General features: G+C 42.4%; 1 long non-coding RNA gene across 1 annotated transcript; it reads left to right on the top strand.

Annotated features, from left to right (window-relative positions):
* The first annotated feature begins 3,305 nt into the window (after positions 1 to 3,305).
* On the top strand, positions 3,306 to 4,800 carry LOC311023334. Its single transcript, XR_014598207.1, has 4 exons — positions 3,306 to 3,391; positions 3,543 to 3,609; positions 3,784 to 3,949; positions 4,138 to 4,800. It is a non-coding gene; the product is annotated as an uncharacterized lncRNA (long non-coding RNA).
* Positions 4,801 to 10,529: the final 5,729 nt, after the last annotated feature.

Raw genomic sequence — 10,529 nt, 5'->3', positions numbered from 1 at the left:
TCCCTACTCTTGTGGACCAACGCAAGACACTAGGCTTCCTCACAGCATCCAAGGTGGACGAGGCTGTGAAAAGGCGGACTAGTGAGTGTGGTCATATTATAGGCCAAATGCCACACGTGGCTCCATCAGCAGCGGTCCAAGAAGACAACCTTCCTTCCACCTCTTCTAGTAAATTCATAGTGACTTTGATTTTGTTGCCATTTAGTTATGATGTGTAATTCATTTTCTGTCCATTTTCCCTATGGGGACTGTGACTGACAGTCCAAAGGAGTAGAGAGACTCAAAATACAACAGCCTCAGCTATTGTTGAAGTCCAGCGCTACCTCAAAGAACCTCACCTACATAGATCCGAAGATCCACTGCAATAGTAGGAAACTCACAAACTACTTTATCTAAACCTCTATAGTCTCTCTGTGGGATTTTACCCCTGCATCCTCTGTCCCCTGCGAGCTGATTTTTTCCAAAGCACGGGAGGTTGTTTCTAAAAAGAGAAACCCCCTGGGCCCAAAACTTTTGACTTTAGGTCAAATTGAAACTCAGATCCCATGAAATTACAGTCAAAGTTGGGTCAGTGGTTAGTGTTCTAACCCAGCAAGTGGTAGATTGCTGTTTCAACTCCTGTATTTTTTATTTGTGTGTATGTGTTTGTATTTTATGAAGTGTTGAAAGAATGCGCTGTTATCTTTCACCTCTACTTTCGAAAGGCAGACTCAAACATGGTTCAAAAATGGTTTATTCTCAACTGACTTGACGCTGTAGCAGCCAGTGTTGGGAGTAACGCGTTACAAAAGTAATGCATTACTGTAATGCATTACGTTTTGCTGTAACGCGGTAATAATAATAATAATAATAATAATAATACATTTTATTTGTATAGCGCTTTTCAAGGGATCTCAAAGACACTTTACATATACAGTTAAAAAATCAATACATTTAAACAAGTACTATTAAACACAGGGAGGCTACAAGTGAGTGCATTAAAACAAGCAGGTTATTCTTAAGTAGATAAGTTAAAAAGATGTGCTGTGAAGTTATAAAACGGTTAAAAACAGTAATATAAAGTTATAAAACGGTTGAAGAGCAGGCACATTTAAGAACAAGTTAGTGATGCAGTACAGATGAGGTAGTGGATTATTGGGGGTTGAAGGCGATTCTGAAGAGGTGGGTTTTGATGAGTGATTTGAAGGTGGTCTGGTCCGTGCAGGCTCGGATGTGTGGGGGTAGTGAGTTCCAGAGGGAGGGGGCAGCAATTGAGAAGGCTCTGTCGCCCCAGGTACGGTGTTTGGTCCTGACAGGTGGGGAGAGGAGGTTTGTGTCGGAGGAGCGAAGGTTACGGGGGGGTGCGTGTTTAAAACAGTAATGTAAGGCATTACAAAAAAAAACTGGTAATATTTTACTCGGTACAAATCTCAATAACGTGCGTTACAATGCATTTTAAACCCGAAATCAATTGACTCTACATTCGCGATCGCGAGATGGGCATACGCTCCACTTTTGGAAAAGTGTGAAAGCCGGTCCGTGTAACTCTACACTACACTGTTAGAAATTACCAGCATTTCACAATAATTAACAGTATTATTTTACAGTAACTTGTTGTAATTTAGTTCCCCTGTAATATCCCAATGAATACCTGTAAAAACTACAGTATCTTTGGATTTTACAGCATCTAACTCTAATGTTACAGTAAAATCCTGCAATCAAAAAACCCCTGTTATATCACAACAAGATTTGTAATATCACAGCAACACAGTAAAAAAATGCAAGGATTTCACAGCATTCAACAGTGAAATACTGTATGAACTATCCTGGGAAGTCACATGACATAACCGAACTTGGTTTGAACTGAAGACGCGGCGGTTTCCCTCTTCTCATCCCGGCTGAATGGAGAAGGTGAGCAGCATGCATAACTCTGTTTGCAGCACTTACACCCATGTTATTTAATATGATGATAATATTTACTTTCACATGAACGTTATTCGCATGACACAGTTCATATTTTGTTAGCAAGTGCCCGAAATTGTTGAACGTTATCTCACAGCATTTGCTAATAGCAGTAGTAATAATACTAGCTAGCAAACGGCTGCTAGCACGATTAGCAACGATTTGCTACGTGAAATAAGAACAATAAGACGAGAGAGAAATAAGAAGGAAAACGAACGGGAAAGGAAGTGAAGAAGTTCGTGTTTAATGTCGCTACGTGTACTTTTCAGTGTGTTATATGGTTAGACCATGTAGCCCAGGTTTGATTTGAAGCCGAACTGGTCCGTAGCGGGCCGTTGTTTCCACTCGGATGTCTTTTCGTTCCGGACTGTTACTGGTACTGTTGTCGTCATGTTCGCTCGCGGGGCTGGTCTGTTCTGGGTTAGCGTGTGCGGGGGTACATGGAAGTGTTTTGCTGCATATTAGCGTAACGTCGCCGTCACTATTCTCCTCTCATGAGTGGTCTTTCCGCACCGAGACAGTGGGTTACCCGTGTTAGCCGAAGCTAACAATACACCCGCATCCTCCAGTTCAGCTTCATATCAAACCGGGGCTACGTGGCCGAACATAACGCACTGTAGAGTACACGTAGCGACATTAAGCACGAACTTTTTCACTTACTTTCGCGTTCGTTTTTGACTCCAGAGCAAAAGCGGTTTTGCCGAACGGTAGCCGATCTAAGCAGGCTAATGACTAGCTAGTCTATGGGGAATATAGCGGCTCCCTGCATCGTTAGAGATATTCCACATAGACCAGCTGCTCGCCATGCATGGATAGGCTACTATTCTGCAAAAACGCTTTTGCTCTTGGTCAAGTTTCAGCTAGGGATAATATTGCCGTACACAGGTGATGTAACTCCAAAAATGTCCATTACATTTATGTACAGATCATGTTTTTTTACAACATACTCATGATCATAATCTGCATTCAAACTGAAATTCATATTGTTGGTTGCCTTTGTGTAATTTCTCCTTTTTCTTTTTTCCAGGTCATCAGATGGCCAGGCTAACCATCCTGTTCAGTGTCAGGCTATCAGGTAAATAGATCAGGTAGGTGACGAGTTAAAATGCACCACAATGTTCCACTGTAAATTGGTTGGATGTGAGCATGTGTATGAGAATGTGTATAACTTCGTTCAGCACACAAAACAGCATACTAATGCCCCCTATTATTACTAGTGTGGGGTGCCTGACTGCTACAGAAAACACACAGGACTGCAAATTCATGTTTAGGAAGCAGAGGTCCTACCTGCAGGCTGCTGGGCCTATACCACCAGCTCTACCAACCTGACCCATCAGCTCTACCAACCTGACCCATCAGCTCTACCAACCTGACCCATCAGCTCTACCAGCTGACCCATCAGCTCTACCACCTGACCCATCAGCTCTACCACCTGACGCATCCTTGAAATGTAAAGATTTTTTATTCAAATATTTAAAATGTAAAATGAGTGATTACATTAGACGCCATTTATTACCTTGTATGATTTACTACCTCTGACCAATGAACAATATTTATCCTTTAATGTTAAATCCATGCTATTGTGTGTTACTATGTTACAGCCATGTGCCACTGCTGTGGACATCAGTACTCCAGAATGCCCCAGCACCTCCTGCTTGATCATTCAAGGTAATGTTACTTGGATCTAGTATCAACATTTCTAACTCAGTATTTTGTTTTGATTCTAGAAATCTACATCACCACAATAAATAATGATAACAAATTACATTTGTATAGCCCTTTGTATCTGAAGCAGATCTCAAAGTGCTCATAACACATGATGTTGTATCTATTCATTTTCAGGTGACATGATGAAGCCCTCTGGATGGCTGATATCCATCGAGGGACATGTCGTGATGGGCCCACACCCTTTGTTTTTACACGGAGTAGCTGCTTTCTTCAGCAGCTATTCAGTCTTCAACCTCGAGTATCCTGCTGCTGGATCGGCGACGCTGGAGTTCATTCAAAGGTATTGTATAAAGATCTCTTTTAACCTTGTAATTCACATTATAGTACAGGCTTCCAACTCAATGATTATCTTGAGTTCTAAATTGCTGACAATGGAGGTACCTGAGGCTAGCCTGGTGAGACCATCCTGATCTCGCGAACTCATCCATAAATCTATTTAAAACTGAAACTATCTTTGCTTATTAACAGGTGCTTCCTGGGCATCAATCCTGGAAGAGGCTCAAAGACCAAGAAGCGGACAACAATGAACCCTCATGCAAACGCCCTTTTGAGGAAACCTATTGACTTTGAGTGGCCATCATAGTGAGACAGGTAGTTCACTCGCAAGTTTCTGCACAATTTATCTGCATTTTAAGATTGCTTTGGAAAGTTTGACTAGGAAGTTGAATTTCTTGTATTCTTGAATTTCTTGACATTTGCTGTATGTTGAAAAATATTTATTTGTTAATAAATATGCCATTGGGCTAACATTGACTTTACCTCAGAGTTGTTTGTTCTTTTACAACAATGCATTGTAATATCACAAGACTGAAATCACAGTAAATTGCTGTAATCCTTACCGTGAAAGTCATGCAAAATTTATCCAATAATTTATTGTGAATTCACAGTAAAAGTACAGGGCCTTGTTGTAATGATGTACAGCAAAAGGTTGTAATTCCCCAGTAATGTACTGTAATATCACAGTAATTGCGTTGCCATAGAAGCTGTAAAGTTACAGTATACAGTTGTGCTTTTACAACAATGCATTGTAATATCACAATACTGAAATCACAGTAAATTGCTGTGACTTAATTTACAATATATTGTTGTAATCCTTACTGTGAAAGTCATGCAAAATTTATCCAATAATTTATTGTGAATTCACAGCGTAAAATTTTGCAGTGTATGTTAATTAAGCGCTGTTGTTAGCAGGCTCCATGAGCTGGACACCGACTCATGGAGCGGCTCCCGGTCGGTCAGAGCGCATCCGACCCCTGCAGTCACACCGAGGATCAACAGCTGAGGGGCGGCGGTTTTGAACCGCTTTTATATCGGCATCATAACGCTTTTGGTGCGTGTTTAAAACAGTAGGTTTACTTCAAAACGCGAGCGTCAGACGCTGTCAGAGCGTTTATGAACAGTGTTTAAGAGCTCCCCCTAAATGTCTCAGGTAGGCTTTCAGGTAATTTCGCAGCATAACACAGCGCCTTCCGGGTCATTAAAAAGACGTACGGACAATCTGGAATGAAAAATGGCACTGTTATTTCATCCCCGAATCCCATTCATGATTCATGAACGAGTCGTTTTTTTTTTTTTTTTAAACGAATAACGGGATACGAGTCATTTTCCGTTTTTCGTTCTTTTATTTTGAAGCGAAAAACATCACATCCTGCTGTGTAATTAGCTGCATTGAACACAAGAAGATCTATTGAGAACAAAAAATCCATATTTCCTTTTATTTTGGCGAAAAGTAATGTAAAAGTAGTGTAGTAAATATGGGTTTTATCCTTTGGCAGGAAAATACTGCCAGTGTCAGAGCCTTTAAATAATCACAACGGTATAGGAAAATATACAATCTTTATTAAATGATCACACATTGAATATATAAAACTATTGCATAGAGGTAAGGAGGACTACAAATGACTAGAGGTCACCAGTCACCACAGGACGATCACTGCACGTTTCATCTAGGTGAAGAACCACTACACAGCACACACAGGGCTAGTTTCTAGCTTAAGGCACACCATTTCAAATCACAGCATGTAACACCCTCAACGCAGGAGGCACTGCAATTTATCAATCACAGCAACTTGAGAAATCACAGCAATCCACTCACCGTTTAAAGTGAACCGTATGGATGTCCCGCTTATGCCGATAGCTCTCCCACCTGTAACCTCCTCCCCCTCTGCACTACACAACGGCCTATATAAAACACACACACATCAGGGCTGCCAACTTTTCAACAAACCTTGGAGTGAGATTTGGTGGGCCAACCAAGATTTTACCACATACACGGCCATATTTTGTTTGGCCCATCCAGCATCATTACCATACAGCAAAAACATTTTTTAATACCGTTGATCAGTGGTTCTCAATGTATTAGCCTAACTCAGAGTACAAATAGAACCTATTGACCCAACAGTAAGATACAAGACACAACATGGCTCATTTTGTGCATGTTTACTTTGGGATTCTGTATAAAAAATAAAGTAATCAAATACCAAAATCAAGTCCTTGAGAGCTGTGTGCTCTGTTGTACTTCTGTACTTGTTCTGGTCTCTGCTCTATTGCTTCTTTTAATACTACCACTACTGCTAATGCTACTACTACTATACTACTTCCAACACCAAATGCAGTTGGAACCCAAGGGCTGCACCAGATTTCTGCCTAAAAGCCTATTAAGGCAGTTTTTTCTGGCCACTGTCGCTGTAACGCTTGCCCCTGGGTGATGTTGGGACTGAAAATATATTGACTCTGAACATCATGAGCGTATTCTAGTCCTGCTCAATGTGTTAAGTGTCCTAAGATGACTTCTGTTGTGATATGACACCATAAATAAGATTGAATTAAATTCTGACCATATTGGTTCCAACCAAAGAGTAGGCTGAACAGGGCGAGATCCGAGCTCCACCCCCTATGAACTATGAAATCTGTTTTCATTTTTTCCAGATTCTGTGTTTATTTTTTCCCAAGTTTCGTGTTTTCTGTTTTATTTTTTCTTAATTCTGTGTCTTAAAATGAGCATTCTTTCCATCAAATGGTGTGTAATCATGTGGTTGATGACTAAAAATGCAATAAATCAATAAGAAAATATGAGAAATGTTTTGAAGAAAAATTCTAGTAGTCCTTATCCCTTGTGATTCACAGACAAATGTGCATAAAATATGTAAGTGTATGTTCAATCATTTATGGAGGAGTCACAACATACCACCCACAAATCAAATCCCCACAAGGACTTTCACCGTGTCTTAAGTCTGCGCATGTGTAGATCCACTCGCCGCTATTTAAAGGCAGGAACACACCGGCCCAACCGTTGGACGTCTGAGCCATTGGATACTCTGATTGGCGGTGATCAGAGTATCCAATGTCGGTGTGTGTGCGGGGCGGAAGTGACGATCCACGACTTCACGACGTATTCGTAAAATAATGAGCCCGAGAGCACACAACGCGAGTGTCACCCTAGCCAGAGTCATCTTTCCAGAAATGCTAAGTATTTAGTCCACAAAGGTCTTCTCGAGTCGAACGAATACTGAACCAAGACTGTGTGTGCATTGTTTTTATCTGCACTCCGTTCTGTCATTTCCTGTTTTCCTGTTTTGGAGTACTGGCACGAGACTAGCGCCACCCGCTGTTAAGGAGGCTTATTGCATCTCGCGCAGGCGCAGAACGTACACGCTGCTGTGCTGTCGGAAGCACGTCGAAGCGGTGTGTACAACGCAACTTTTCTGCCGAACGGGTCAGACGAGAGGCAACAGAGTGGGCGGAGAGTGGTCGGATAAGGCAGTTGGACGTCTGGGTGGTGTGTGGGGGCCTTTAAGCCCGGCCCTAACTTCCTACAGGAGGCAGCAAACCTCCCCTCCTCACACAGGAACCTCTGACCCCCTCTCTAACTATCTTCATCGCCGGCAGTCCTAAACGGCTTCGAACGACACCCTCCCTCCCAAGAGTGCCGAACCGCAGCAGTCAGATGCTCTCCACGTGCCCCGTCTGCTCTGTCCTTTGTCACCTTCCAGACGACCTACCCCCCCCCCCCCCCCCCCCGCAATCACACACACACACCTGTACTCAATTCCCTTGATACACAGGTGATGCTAATTACGTCACCGATTGTGTCCCCCAGCATATTCACATCACAGTAGTGTAATGCCTTACAATTCAAAGACAGTAATATTGTAATGTAACTAATTACTTTGAAATGACAGTAACAAGTAATAAATAATGCATTACGCTTTTGAAGTAACTTGCCCAACACTGGTAGCAGCACACAAAGCAAACATCAAGTATTGGGTTGGGTTGGCTGGAAACTCTTTTCCTGTCATCATAATTTCATTCACCACTAGGTGTCCCTAGCGTACTTATTTGAAGCTTTTGGGCCCTAGTTTCGTAGACCAGGCGCAGTCAGCTCTCAGCGCACCTGCGCCACGCCGACGGGGTGTGTCCGCCTGGACTTTGCAAGTTCCGTGCACCGCGCAGGCTCGCGCAGGCACACCTCCCGTCTCGCCCACCCGCGCAAGTGGGAAAGAGGGAGGAGAAGAAGGCGTGAGTGGGAGACGAGGAGGAGACGAGGCGTGGACTGGGATTAATACAGCCAATTCAGATCTTCACCAATCAAATGAGCTGCTCTCCTCACCTTTAATGCGTTAGGGGAGGTTCAGTGCAAGTTTCGTCACTTGACAACCCGATGACAGAAGCAGCGCCGCCGCTCCCACCACGCGCATCACGCGCTGTGCGCACGTATCATAATAATAACAATGCCGATATTATAAAAAACAGGAGAGAGAGAGGGAGATGTTTTGGTCCGAGAGGCTGAGTTTCCGTTACGTGTGCCATCCGCCTTTGACGTCAGATGTGACGGGACAATCTATATACGGTAGATATAAATTCACGTGTTGATTCAATTAGTTGCATTAAATAGTGTTTGTTGTGATTGTTTGTTGCATTTAAATGTGCCTGGAACTGTGGAAACCTGCCTGTGAGGTCTCGGTGACGTGTGCGCACTGCGCGCCGTCAACCAAACTTCCGATCCGCCAGCTGTGATTCGCCTTGAATGAATGGACTTTATTTACGCCTTGCGCCTTGCGCCGAGAGTAGACCAGGTTGGAGCTGGCGAGCTTTCAGCGCAGTCTCGGCGAGGCTTTTTGCCACGAAACTTCCGCTACGCCAAGCTGAATCTGTGACGCCTCCCCCTGCTGCGCCGCCACACCCATCTTGGCGCAGGCGATCCACCAAACTGCCAAACTGACCGTGCGCAAGGCTGCGCGGGTCGAAACTTGCATTGCGCCGGCTCCGCCACCCTGCGCCGCCCTGCGCTGCGCCACGAAACTAGGGCCCTTGGTGTCAAACCACTTTGGTGGTTCATCTGGATGAGAGGCTTTGATGTTTCATGAGGCTTCATCTCACCATCACTATTGCATACATCTCAACCGCATATACACTAAGATGGTCTGATGTTCTTTTAGAAATCACAATCTTGAGACTGGGGATCACTACTCCTGCGCCTGTTGCTTCTGATTGTGGATCTTTAGACCCATCTGTAAATATCTACAAATGTTCTCTGTAGTTATTTTCCATATGGCTGTAATATTCATGAACAAGATGCTTTGTTCTGTTCCTGTTTTTGACCTCCCATTAGCCAAACAAAGGGGACTTATATACTGGCTGACAAGACCAGGTTTGACAAACAGGGGGAGACTTACAATAACACTAATACCTAAAAAAAAAACCACCAAAGATTCTTTCACAAAAAAATAAAAATTATATATATATATATATATATTAATTAACATTCACCAAATACATTTATATAAATCAAATATAAATCAAAAGTCAAACATCTTGGGAGAAAATTAAGCTACCCCCCAGACACAACAAGTAGTGGTAGTGTCCAATTTGGCCACCTCCCCTATAAAGCTGTACAGCACCACCCCTTTGATCCAGCTGACTGCCTGCATCCTTCCAGGGTGTAGAATCCACAACACTGGTAAGCTCGAAAGAAACTGTTTTAGAAAAAAAACAATCCAAAACAACTAAATAAAGTATGTAAAACAAAGCAAGTGTCCTGTATGTTATTTAAAACGAAATAAATATTTGCAACAAAATATATTATGTATCTGAAAAGGTATACAAACCAATCTTAAGGAAAAACAGCCTGAACTAAGGAAAGTGTAAGGGTATGAGGTTATCGCTTTCAAATATGGCTGTGTGGCCATCACAGATACTCTGAGATGGATCATTAGTTTTTTGTATTGAATTTCTTCAGCAAAAGTAACGAAATGCATGCATCTACTAAACCCAACAAAACAATAATGTAGAGAGGCTTCAAAAGACACTGCAGTTCAAATCACAATGTACGATCTCTACAATATACTGTCTATTGTATAAGGGCAGACCTGACACAAAATACAATAATGCAGTTTCTGTAATTCCATCTGATGTTCTGTCTGATATACTTTGTCCTACGTGTGAGAAATTTGTCTTGAGCTAGAAGAGTGCCATCACTGTATCTATACATCATACACATGCAAGACTTTCCATAACAAATGTACTGACAGTGCAATGGAGACACACACAACAGTTTGCTCAGTACAACATTCTCCTATTCTTGGTGATAAGTTATTTTTGTTCAGGAGAGTTACTGACGTTGGGAGAAAGGATAGCTTAAAACGGTTGCTTTTGTAACTCATGGCCTTGAACCTTCTCCCAGATGGTAGAGCTCATACTTGGTGTGTAGAATGTGGGACGGGTCCTTTATCATTTGATGTGCTATATTTTACTTTAATCGCTATTGCTATTATAGTTTCTCAACTAAAGAAAGAGAGAGAATAATTTGATTGAAAAAATAATCCAATCAGAGGGAAAGCAGAATATAAATAAAATCAACT

Source organism: Eutrigla gurnardus, assembly GCF_963514095.1.
Source record: "Eutrigla gurnardus genome assembly, chromosome: 2".
Taxonomy (NCBI): domain Eukaryota; kingdom Metazoa; phylum Chordata; class Actinopteri; order Perciformes; family Triglidae; genus Eutrigla; species Eutrigla gurnardus.
This window is presented reverse-complemented; position numbering and strand designations above follow the sequence as displayed.